Source organism: Pan paniscus, chromosome 8 (genome assembly GCF_029289425.2).
Source record: "Pan paniscus chromosome 8, NHGRI_mPanPan1-v2.0_pri, whole genome shotgun sequence".
Taxonomy (NCBI): Eukaryota; Metazoa; Chordata; class Mammalia; order Primates; family Hominidae; genus Pan; species Pan paniscus.
The window spans coordinates 48,353,035-48,364,458 of record NC_073257.2 but is presented as its reverse complement, the minus strand read 5'-3'; positions in this window follow the sequence as shown (position 1 = coordinate 48,364,458).

Here is an 11,424-nt window from a genome sequence, read left to right as displayed (position 1 = left end):
TTTTTTAAGAAACTGTCAAGCTGTTTTCCAAAATGACAGTACCAATTTACATTCCCACCAACAATGTATGAGTAACCCAGTTTTCCCACATCTTTGCCAACATTTGACATTGTCACTATTTTTTATTTTAGCCATTCTAATAAATGTGTAGTGATACATCATTGTGGTCTTAATTTGCATTTCCCTGATGGCTAACAATGTTGGTCATCTTTTTATGGGATTATTTTCCAGCTGTGTATTGATTTTGGTGCAATGTATTTTGCCCATTTTCTAATTGGATTGTCTTGGGTTTTTTTACTACTGAGCTTTGAGGGTTCTTTATGTATTCTAGATACTATTCCTTTGTCAGACATGTGGTTTGCAAATATCTTCTGTCAGCCTCCAGTTTGCCTTTTCACCCTCTTCACGTAGACTTTCACAGAGTAAACATTTTTAATTTTGATGCAGCACAACATCAATTTTCCCTTGTGTGGATTGTGCTTTTGTTGTGGTATCTACAGGCTCTTTGCCTAGCCCTGGGTTCCAAAGATTGCCTTTGTTGTTCTCTAAAACTCTTAGAGTTTTACCTTTTACATTTAAGTGTGTGATCCATTTTGAGTTAATTTTTGCATAAGGTATAAGGTTTAGGTCAAGATTTATAATTTGCCTATGATGTCCAATTGCTACTAAACCATGTGTTGGGCTATTGGGTTGCTCCATTTTACAGAAAAGTCTTTCTTTGACATCATTCATGATTCACAAGTTGTTTGTATGCACAAGGCATGCATATTTCAGTTACAGCACAGGCTACAATGCTGTAACAAAGTATTATGTGTTCAGACAAGGCAGAAGTCTATTTCTCTTATATGCAAAAGTCCAGAAGAAGCAATCAAGACTTGCTAGGAAACCCGGAGGCACAGAGTGACCCAGGGACCCATGGCCCTTTAGTGTTCAACCCCAACATCTCCTTGGGTACTGATCTCCTAACTGCCTAGGCTGACATCCAACACCTCACCCACATTCAATCTGAGGGAACAAATGGAGCACCCACCCGAGCAGCTTCATCTTGAAGAGAATGACTTGAAGTTGCACACATCATTTCTCTCCCATTCCACTAGCCTGCACTTAGTCATATGGCCACACCCAAGTCCCAGCAAGCCTGTGAAATGCAGTCTTCAGCTGGGAGGCCATGTGCCCAGATAAAAGTTTCTGTCCCTGAAAGGAAGAAGGGGAGAATGAATACTGAGAGACAGTTAGCAGTCTCTGCCCCACCAGGTCTCCATATTCCCCTTCAAAGTTCTCTGCAGAGGGTGAAGTATTCTTCTGGTATTTACTGTTTTAATGTTTTCTTATTATTGATGTTAAATTTGTTCTGTTTTACCAGTAAGTCTATCACCCGTACATTGACTGCACCCCTGATAACTGCCCTCTGCAACTAATATTTTCTCCCTTATATTTTCATCCTTTGACCTTGTTCCTTTTTGTTCTCCTAACATTCTTCAGGTTTGCTTTCTGTGTCACTGGTTTGATTTTCCTCTGTTACCAATCTATTTGCTGCCTCCATTGAATTTCTTGTTTCTTCTTTTTCTCAGACAAATACAGCCACTTCGAACATTCATTTTTTAAAAAGTATAGGTGGATGCTTATTCGATGTTACTTTCATTTATAGGGAGATACCAATTACTGAGTACTTGCTCTAGAAAACGCTGATAGTGATATGAACTATCATTTGATGTCAAGCTCCAATAGAAGTCAAGCTTGATGGTGTCTCAAACTCACAAAGCAACTCTTAGTCCAAAGTCGAAGAAAAAAATAAAGAAAATTAAGTCACTACAAACTGATTTTGCTAGGGGAAAGGAGGCTTTGTTCTTGTCTTTCTTATTTTCTACTATAACTTGGAAGGTAGCTGCTCTGCTGTGAATCCCAGCAGAATGGCCACCTTACAGAGAATGGTTCAGCAGACTCCCTGCTGGAAGGCTTATCTCTTTATGAAACAGATAGATCCCAAAAGGAAGGCCTCCCTGCCATCCAGGTCTCTGATTTATGTGGCAATCATATTAGAATCAAGCAAGGAGGTCTAATACATAACTGAAAGCTAGCAAGGTGACACACACCTGTAGCCTCAGCTACTTGGGAAGCTGAGACAGGAGGATCACTTGAGCCCAGGAGTTTGAGACCAGCCTGGGCAACATAGCAAGATGAAATCTCTACCAAAACAAAAATTGTTTTTAATTAGCCAGGCATGGTGGCACGTGCCTATATTCCCAGCTACTCAGGAGGCAGATGCAAGAGGATCACTTGGACCCAGGAGGTTGAGGCTGCACTGAGCCGTGATCGAGCCACTGCACTCTAGCCTGGGTGTCAGAGCAAGACACTGTCTCTAAATAAATAAGTAAATAAATAATAAAACAAAACAGTTGGGATTCTAAGGCTACTGGTTCACAGAGTTCAAGAAAAGCTGAAGAACTGGACATCCTGAAGTCCACTCAGCTGATTTCCTTGTACTGCTTGGGCCTGGATGAGGACACTTGTACCTTTCCATGGCGGGAGTTATCAGTCAGCCACGGTGGGTGCCCCTCCTCCTCTTACTTTACAGAAAGCCACAGCTCTCTCTGGAGTAGTGTCATTATTGTGTCTGGTTTTTGTTTGGTTTCATTTTGTTTTGTTCTTTGCATTCTAAGCTCATTGGTAGATGTTTAGCAGAAATTTCTTTAGGTTTCTGTTACGTGTACATATCAGAGACACTGAGAGAGATAAAGAGAGAGAGAGGCTGGGAGGGATGGAGGAAGAGACAGGAGAACTTGTTATTTTAAAAGGTATTCACAAGTGGGGGTGTTATAGCTAGTTTCTAGGCTGCCCATTTACCCAAACGCCCTGCCCTGCTACTTAAAATGTTTAAGTGTCCCCAAACTGCAGTAAATCAATAGTCACCTATAGTAGAATCAGGAGATGATCTGTTTCCATTGCACTTCCTTCCCAGTCCCCAGGTTTTGCAGTTTCCAGCCCCAGTGCTGAGTCCAAAACATGCAGGACGCATGCCCCAGGGGCAGCACATCCTGTGTGGCTCACCCATCAGCCAGCATTGTTCCTGGGTTCCGGATTCTAGGCTTAAGGTGGGTGGCAGGCATCCCCTCGGACCCAGGCTGCAACGAAATTCTTCATCTGGCTCTTTACTTAGCCAATGTGGTGTATTTCTCCCCCATAATGTTAAAACCAGGCTCAAGAATGGTCCAAAATAAGCAATCTGCTGTCATTAGATATTTCCCTTATGCCACAAAAAGAATTCACACACCAGACCTATACCGTCAGGAATCCCGAGACATCTCACATTCAACCCAGCCAGTTGCTGCCCATAAGGGCCGTTCAGCACCTTCGGGTCACTCATGAATTTCTTTAGTTATTCAGGAATTGAGCCGCTTTGAGACCTTTTGGTCTCTGTTATGGCACCGAGCCAAGTATTACGTTACAAGTGTGAAAATTCATCATAGCAATTAGGCAGGGAAGAGAGGTGTCAGGTTCAGGGTTCCTGGAGCAGCGTTGGGTTACCACACATGGATTACACAGAATATTGTAGTCAGCTTAGTGAAGGCCGGATTGGGACCTCCAATGCCTACATTTTAATTTCCGTAGTGGCTTTTAAACCCAAAACTGCCATTCTCTAAACAACAACGACAAAAATCAATACAGTTTTAATACACATTGGAGTCACCTAGACATTCTCTCTGTTGCATTTTATTGAAGGGAATCTGACAGTGGTCATTTTCAATCACGCAAAACATATTCTCAGCTCAAAACACACCAGTCCGAAATGTTTTTAATCCCTTTACAACACAGACAATGCATCTACCTAAGCACATTCTCTTCTTTCACTTCTAGAAAGGCACACGCTGTGGGACCAGGTGCTAAACCATTCAGGAAGGGCAACAGAAGTTCAGCGAAGGAAGAAGTCTCCGGGGCACAATAGTGGAAAAGCTTTCGGAGGAACTCAGGCCTTGAGTGGGACTCTGAGAGATAAGTGGGCTATGGAGAGGTGGCTGGGAAGGAGAAGACACAGTGGTTGGAGGAATGGCATGGGAATCAATAATTCCGTAAACTAGATGGAGGGTGCTGCTCTAGGTTCTATGGGATAAAGAAAGAGAATAGCGTCTGTCCTTAAGGAGTATGAAACCTGGTTGGAAAATATATAGAGTGAGTTAAGGATGCATTCCAGAATGAGAGGTGGCTATACAAAGCACTTCAACAAGGGGGTTGCCAGGAGCAGAGATGGGATATGAGGATGGCTGAGGACTGAGAGATCTGCATGAGGGAGCTTAGTGAGAAACAGAGCAGGAGGGAGGCAGGGCTCAGGACAGACAGCCTCAAAGCCAGGTTGGGCTTGAGTGTAACAAGGAAGAAGGAATCTGTGCACATTCATGATCTAAGAGTCAATGAAACAGAGGCAGAGCTTGCTTATCATAGAAGAACACCTTAACATTAACGCAATTACTTCAATCCCATTGTTTCATCTGGTCCTCACAGCTACAGTGTAAGGAAGGTAGAGCAAATATTAAACCAGTTTAAAGGTAAAGAAGTCAAGTCTCAGATTTATCTGGAACACAACCGCTAGGATCCCTGATTTCCAGTCATATTCTTGAAGGCCAGTGTTCTTTATACTCTTGCTTATCTCAGTGAGGCAGATTTGGATTTACTTAGCTTTTATAAAGAACCTCCTGTCTGTGTGACCTGTTCGCATGGACAGACAGTGCCCAACTTATGATGGATGGTTCAACTTATGATTTTTTACTTTATGATGGATTTATTGGAATAATAAATGTGTTCTCAGCTGACAGTGGGTCTATTGGGAAGGAACCACATCATAAGTCAAGGAGCCTTTGCATGATCCCCGAGCTCTGATATGGTTTGGCTGTGTCCCCACCCAAATCTCATCTTGAATTGTAGCTTCCATAATTCCTACATGTTGTGGGAGGGACCCTGTGAGAGGTAATTGAATCACAGAGGCGGTTTCCCTTATACCATTCTCATGGTAGTGAATAAGTCTCATGAGATCTGATGGTTTTATAAAAGGTTTCCCTTTTCATTTGGCTCTTATTCTGTCTTGCCTGCTGCCATGTAAGACGTCACTTTCATCTTCAGCCATGATTGTGAGGCCTCCCCAGCCACGTGAAACTGTGAGTTCATTAAACCTCGTGTTTTTTATAAATTACCCAGTCTCAGGTATGTCTTTATTAGCAGCTTAAAAATGGGCTAATACAGGCTCCGATAGCACTTAGTAGGTGTCATTCAGAAGTAATGCAATAGGGACTGGATTAAGTTGATCACAATGAGAAGAATGAAGAGGAAAGGGATAAATGTAAGAGAATAATCATTAAGGTATAAAGACTGATTAGTCATTGAAGGTTAGGCACTTTTGCCTTCATGGGCCCCTTCCTCCACAAACAGAAAGAAAGAAAAAAATGAATATTGTATGTATATTTTATTATTATTAAGATGAATATATTAATATTACATATCAGGAAAAAAACCTAAATTTTTTAATTTATATTTTAAAAGAAATTAAAACATTTTTATGGGCCTCTAAAACTATCCCCAGCTCTAGGCACTATGCTTACTATGAATAAATCAGTCCTACAATTGCAAAGATATGGAACCAACCTAAGTGCCCATTGACCAATGACTGGGTAAAGAAAATGTAGCATATATACACCATGGAATACCACTTATCCACAAAAAGGAATGAAATAATGTCTTTTGTAACAACTTGGATAGAGCTGGAGGCTATTATTCTAAGTGAAATAACTCAGGAATAGAAAACCAAATGCTGTATGTTCTCAGGGTGGGAGGGGGTGAGGGATGAAAGACTACATATTGGGTAAAGTGTACACTGCTTGAGTGACAGGTGCACTAAAATCTCAAAATTCACCACAATAGAATTAATCCATGTAACCAAAAACCACATGTACCCCAAAAGCTTTTGAAATAAAAATAAATAAATAAATATAGGGAAGATTAAAGTTTTGAATGACTGCAAATTTCTAACAAGGGAACCTGGAAGAATGATAACACCTCTAAAAGAAGCAAAGAAGTAAAGAAGTGCCAAACTATTCAGGAAGTGCTGCAGAAGTTCAGCAAAGGAAGACGTCCCAGGGCACAGTAGCGGAAAAGAGGAAAAATTAATTTGAAGATGAAGTTAACAATTTTGATGTTGGATTTATGGAACTTGAAGTGACTAAAGAAATCCAGATGAAGAGGGCCAGTAGGTGATTTGAAATGCAGCCTCTAGGTTAGGCATGTTTGGAAGTCAATAGTGTAAAGTGAAACCATGAATGTGAATGATCTCCCCAACCCAGTGGATTATAGCAGGAGGCCCTGGAAAGTAAGACCCAGGTTTATGAGATGTCACATGGCTAAAAAGATGGAAGAGGAAAAGGAAGCAGCGGCATCTGGAGAAATGGAGCTCCCTGTGTCCCGAGGGTTTGGTGGTGGTGTGACTGGGATTGTGGCTAGACTTTATTTGCAAAATGGAATTCGTTGTTGTTGTTGTCGTCGTCGTCGTCGTCATCATCGTTGTTGTTGTTGTTGAGATGGAGTCTCACTTTGTCGCCCAGGCTGCAGTGCAGTGGTGCTATCTTGGCTCACTGCAACCTCCCCTTCCCGGGCTGAAGCAAGTCTCCTGCCTCAGTCTCCTGAGTAGCTGGGATTACAGGCACCCGCCACCATACCTAGCTAATTTTTTTGTTTTAATTTTTAGTAGAGATGGGGTTTCACCATGTTGGCCAAGCTGGTCTCGAACTCCTGACCTCAAGTGATCCAACTGCCTCAGCCTCCCAAAGTGCTGGGATCACAGGTATGAGCTGCTGCACCTAGCCTTAAAATGGAATTCTAATCAGAAGTGGCATAATCATGAAATTGAAATGGAGACAGCAGCCATATCTCATTCATCCCTTCTTCCTGTGTACTTACTGTCCCTAAATACCTAAACACACACACACACCTCCAACCAAAAACATTTGCTGAATGAAGATACACAGACTGGAGATTGAAGGAAACAATCTGGTTACTCAGCAACCTGAGGCAAGCAGAGCAAACTTGGTAAAGCAAAAATTTCAAAAGCACATTTATGGTCAAGGCATGAACAGATGAAAAATGTGAAGTGATTTCTTTCATTTTGAGAAAAATGTCTCTTGTTGGGTAAACTACTAGTTCCACTGTGTGCAGTCCAAATCATAATCTTCATCGTTGCTGGTTTGGTTGAGGTGGGTAGAGATGATGGTAGTCATACTTACAATTTGTTGTGAGAAGCTTGTTTTCTGTACTAACATTTCCTTACAGAAAATTACCACTGATGAAGATTGCAACACATTTCCCCCGAGACTACAGATGTTAGGTATTTTGGTGCAATTGCAGTAGCCCACTCAGAAACAGATGGATTTGTGAATGATTGATGGATGAACAGGGAGGTGGTTGTTTAAGGTCAGTCATCTGAATCATGTCCTTAGAGAGTTCCCATGGAGTTACATAGGATGAAAATCTGGGCCAGAATTCACATGCCTGATTATTGAAGTAAGAACAGCTGCATTTATTTCAACATTCTCAGCCTCACACATACATACATGCCAGTGAAGCTCAGAGGTTAAACTGTAAGAAGAAAAACGTAAGTAAGATACTAAGACAATAGAACTGGAAAAATATCCTGGAAAATTAAGCCCATGCTTCAGCTAAGCTGGAAGATAAATCTAAATGAATTACTCAAATCTAAATAAATTATAAATAAATCTAAATAAATTATAGCCCAGAGGAGAAGAAGGAAAAATACAAGAGATTATGAGACATGAGGGAAAAAACGTGAAACCCTAACACACATCTAATTAGAATTTTAGCAAGAGAGAGTAGATGTGTAGAGTACAAAAAATACTTAAGGATGTAATAGCTAAAATTTTTCCAGAATGAGTTAAAGCCATAAATCGACAAATAAAATAAACTGAAAGTATAATAAGTATAATAAGCAAGTAAACACAAAGAAAACCATATTTATCATGAAATTGAGGAACAGTTTCTTAAGAGAGAGGGAGAAAAGATCTTAAAGGCACCCAAACAGAAAACATAGATCACCACGATCAACAACAAATCGATTAGACAGACAGCAGACTTCGCAGTGGCAATAATAGAAGACAAACAAGAGTGGAATATCTTCAAAAAGGTGAGATATTTTCCATTAATACAGAATGATGTATTGAGCAAACCTCTCCTTCAAGAACAAAATAATAATTACAACACCTTCAGATTTTAAAAAACTTGAAAAACTGCTAATACAGCAGCTTTCAGAAGAAGAAAAATGATTCCAAAAGGAAAGTCTAGGATATAAGAAATGGTGAGCACAATAGCAAAGATATGGAATCAACCCAAATAGCCATCAATGGTAGGCTGGATAAAGAAAACATGGTACATATACACCATGGAGTACTATGTAGCTGTAAAAAAGAATGATATCACATTCTTTGCAGGAACATGGATGAAGCTAGAGGTCATTATATTTAGCAAACTAACACAGGAACAGTAAACCAAATACTGCATGTTCTCACTTATAAGTGAGAGACAAATAATGAGTATAGATGGACATATTGATGGAAACAACAGACATGAGGGCCTACAGGAGGTGGAGGGTGGAAGGAGGGAGAGGATCAGGAAAAATAGCTAATGGATATGAGGTTTAATACCTGGACGATGAAATAATCTGTACAACAAAACCCCATGACGTGAGTTTACATATGTAATGAACCTGCACATGTACCTCTGAACTTAAAATAAAAGTTAATAAGAAATGGTGAGCAAAGAAACTGGTAAATGTGGAGAAAACTGCACATAAGAAATAAAAACAATCAAACACGATATTGATAAGATCTCATTTGTGAGGTTTGCAAAATAGAGGTTGAATCTAAAAGACGGCAACAATAGCAAATGGGCGTGAAGAGTGATAGGAGCTCAGTTATAAGTTCTTGTATTTTTCTAGAAGAGCATGAAAGTTATTGTTTTTTTCTACATTTAATATGTATAACTTCAAAAGAGACCAGCAAAGAATAGAAATAAAATTGAATCTCTCTATAGTCTGAGATGAAATGAAATAGTTGTGGAGAATACAAAAGACAGCAAGAAACAAGGGGGTAAAGCACAGTGAATTCAGGACAAGCCACGATTAAATAAAATAGTAGGTGTAAATGCAAAGGTGTACAAAACTCACCAGCCAAGAGACATGGGATGATGACAGTCTCTTAGAACAGATGAAACCCAGTCATGGGAAATATAGAAAGCAAGATCCAGAGAGCGAATAAGCTGTTACTGGAAATTAAAATGTACATGTCTAACGTAGATGCTACAACTATGCAGAGGAGAGAGCTCAGAGGGCAGTGACACAGTGATGCAGCAACGCAGACAGGACACAGTTGGAAGCCTCAATCTCAGCCCTGTGTGATCTTGGGCAAATATTTAACCTGAACTTCATTCTCTAAAGCAATAGAGTTGAGATAATAATAGCATCTACTTTATGGAGTTCTCTTAAGGATCCTACGAGATGTTACAGGTAAGCACTTAGTACGGTGCCTGGCACTAGGATGCACACAGAGAAGCTATTGTTAGTGTGGGGGAGTTCCCCCTGGGGGAACGGGGGTCGGTCTTATATTGTGGAAACCCTTGGATCTGAGGAGGTAATAGCTAATAGTAGAATTAGGGGAGGTAAAACAGTAAGAAGGACAGAAAATAGAAAACCATGAGCAAAGCCTGAGACAAACAGTGAAGATGAGATATGACTGGCCCAGGGCAGCACACAGGTGGGCGGACTGGGGAACGAGGCCTGTTTCCTTTGCGTCCCATTTCCTCTTCACCTCCATTGTCCTCCAGGATGTCTTGCTGGAAGTCAACGATTACCCTGAGAAAACATCTGCATCTGAAAACAGCTGGACGTGGATTCATCTCACCAAAAGTGTTTTTTCAGAGTTCGAACATGAATGCAGTGTGTCACCAGCAATGTCATGAGAAATCCAGAGAGAAAAATGTGGTCTGTGCAATGAGAAGACCCCAGGCAAGAAAGCTTCTGTGTCAGATGGTGTCAAAACATTGCAAGATCCAGGGAGGAAGAGCCCATTGCCAGAGCAGATGCCTAAACTCACATTGCTGCTGGCTTCACAACACACACACACACACACAAAAGCACACACACACATGCATGCACAGACAGGCACAGTGCATGTATACATATGCACAAACATGCACACATACACACATGCACACACCACAAATACATACACATGCCATACACACAGACACTACACATGGACAGAGACACCTATTAGCAAAATAAATTATTTCAGCATAGCAATTAACAACAACCAAATATCCTTATACTTAGCTTCATTTTAATTCTATATTTATATTCTTTGCACGCTTCCTAATTTTTCAGTCATGAAAACAAGTCCTATCAATGTTAAATTTATTTTAGGAATAATTAAATATATTCTTAAGGGCTTACATTATTCAAATAGTATTCTATGCTTGAATCTGTCCTGAGTAATGAATTCATTTATGTGCCTTGAGAATACAGTGATTGTAATTTAATAACTATAAAATTCTCTCTCTCTAAGCAGACAGAGACAGAGAAATGCTCTATTACATTATTATATTAAGCTCATGGTCAAATTATAGCTATATAATAAAAAACATATTTCTGTGTAGACCATTGAATACTATTAAATTTGAATAGGAAATTTTTGGCACAAAAAAACCAATACTTGTAGAACACAGCACAATAGCTTTCTGAACTATTTGCTTATCTTTATGCCAATATACGGCAATTCCCTGTCTGTTCCAGTATTTTCCCATTCAGTTATAAGTCTAAAATTCTTGAACTTTTCACCACTTCCTCTGGTAGCATAGTAGAAAGCAGAGCAATATATAGATTTTGCTATAATTTACTCTGGATTTTGTAGGGGAAAACTTGCTCAAAAATTTGTGTGCGTGTGTGTGTGTGTAATTACAACATGTGCGGGGGTGGGTGTGTATTAGTGTGTATGTTTTGGTTTGTGTGTCTATTGCTCTGGCGGTGTTGGTGTGTGTGTTTTGGTGGTGGTCACGTGTACTGTGTGTGTGTTAGGGTTGTGTTGGAGGGGTGTGTGTACATGCGAATGTATGTTTGGTGTGTGCATGGGTACACGTGTATGTTGGTGAGTATGTGTGTTGGGGTATGTGCATTGGTCTGTGTGTGTGTTGGAGGTGTGTTGGTGTGTGTGTTGATACATGTGTATGTGTGTGTGTATGTGTGTTGGCATGTACATGTGTGTGTTGGAGGGTGTTGGTGTGTGTGTGTTGGGATGTGCATATTGGGGTGTATGTGTGTTGACATGTCTGTGTTGGGTGTGTGTGTGCAAGTGTGATGGGAAATGGATAATCCACCAGGTG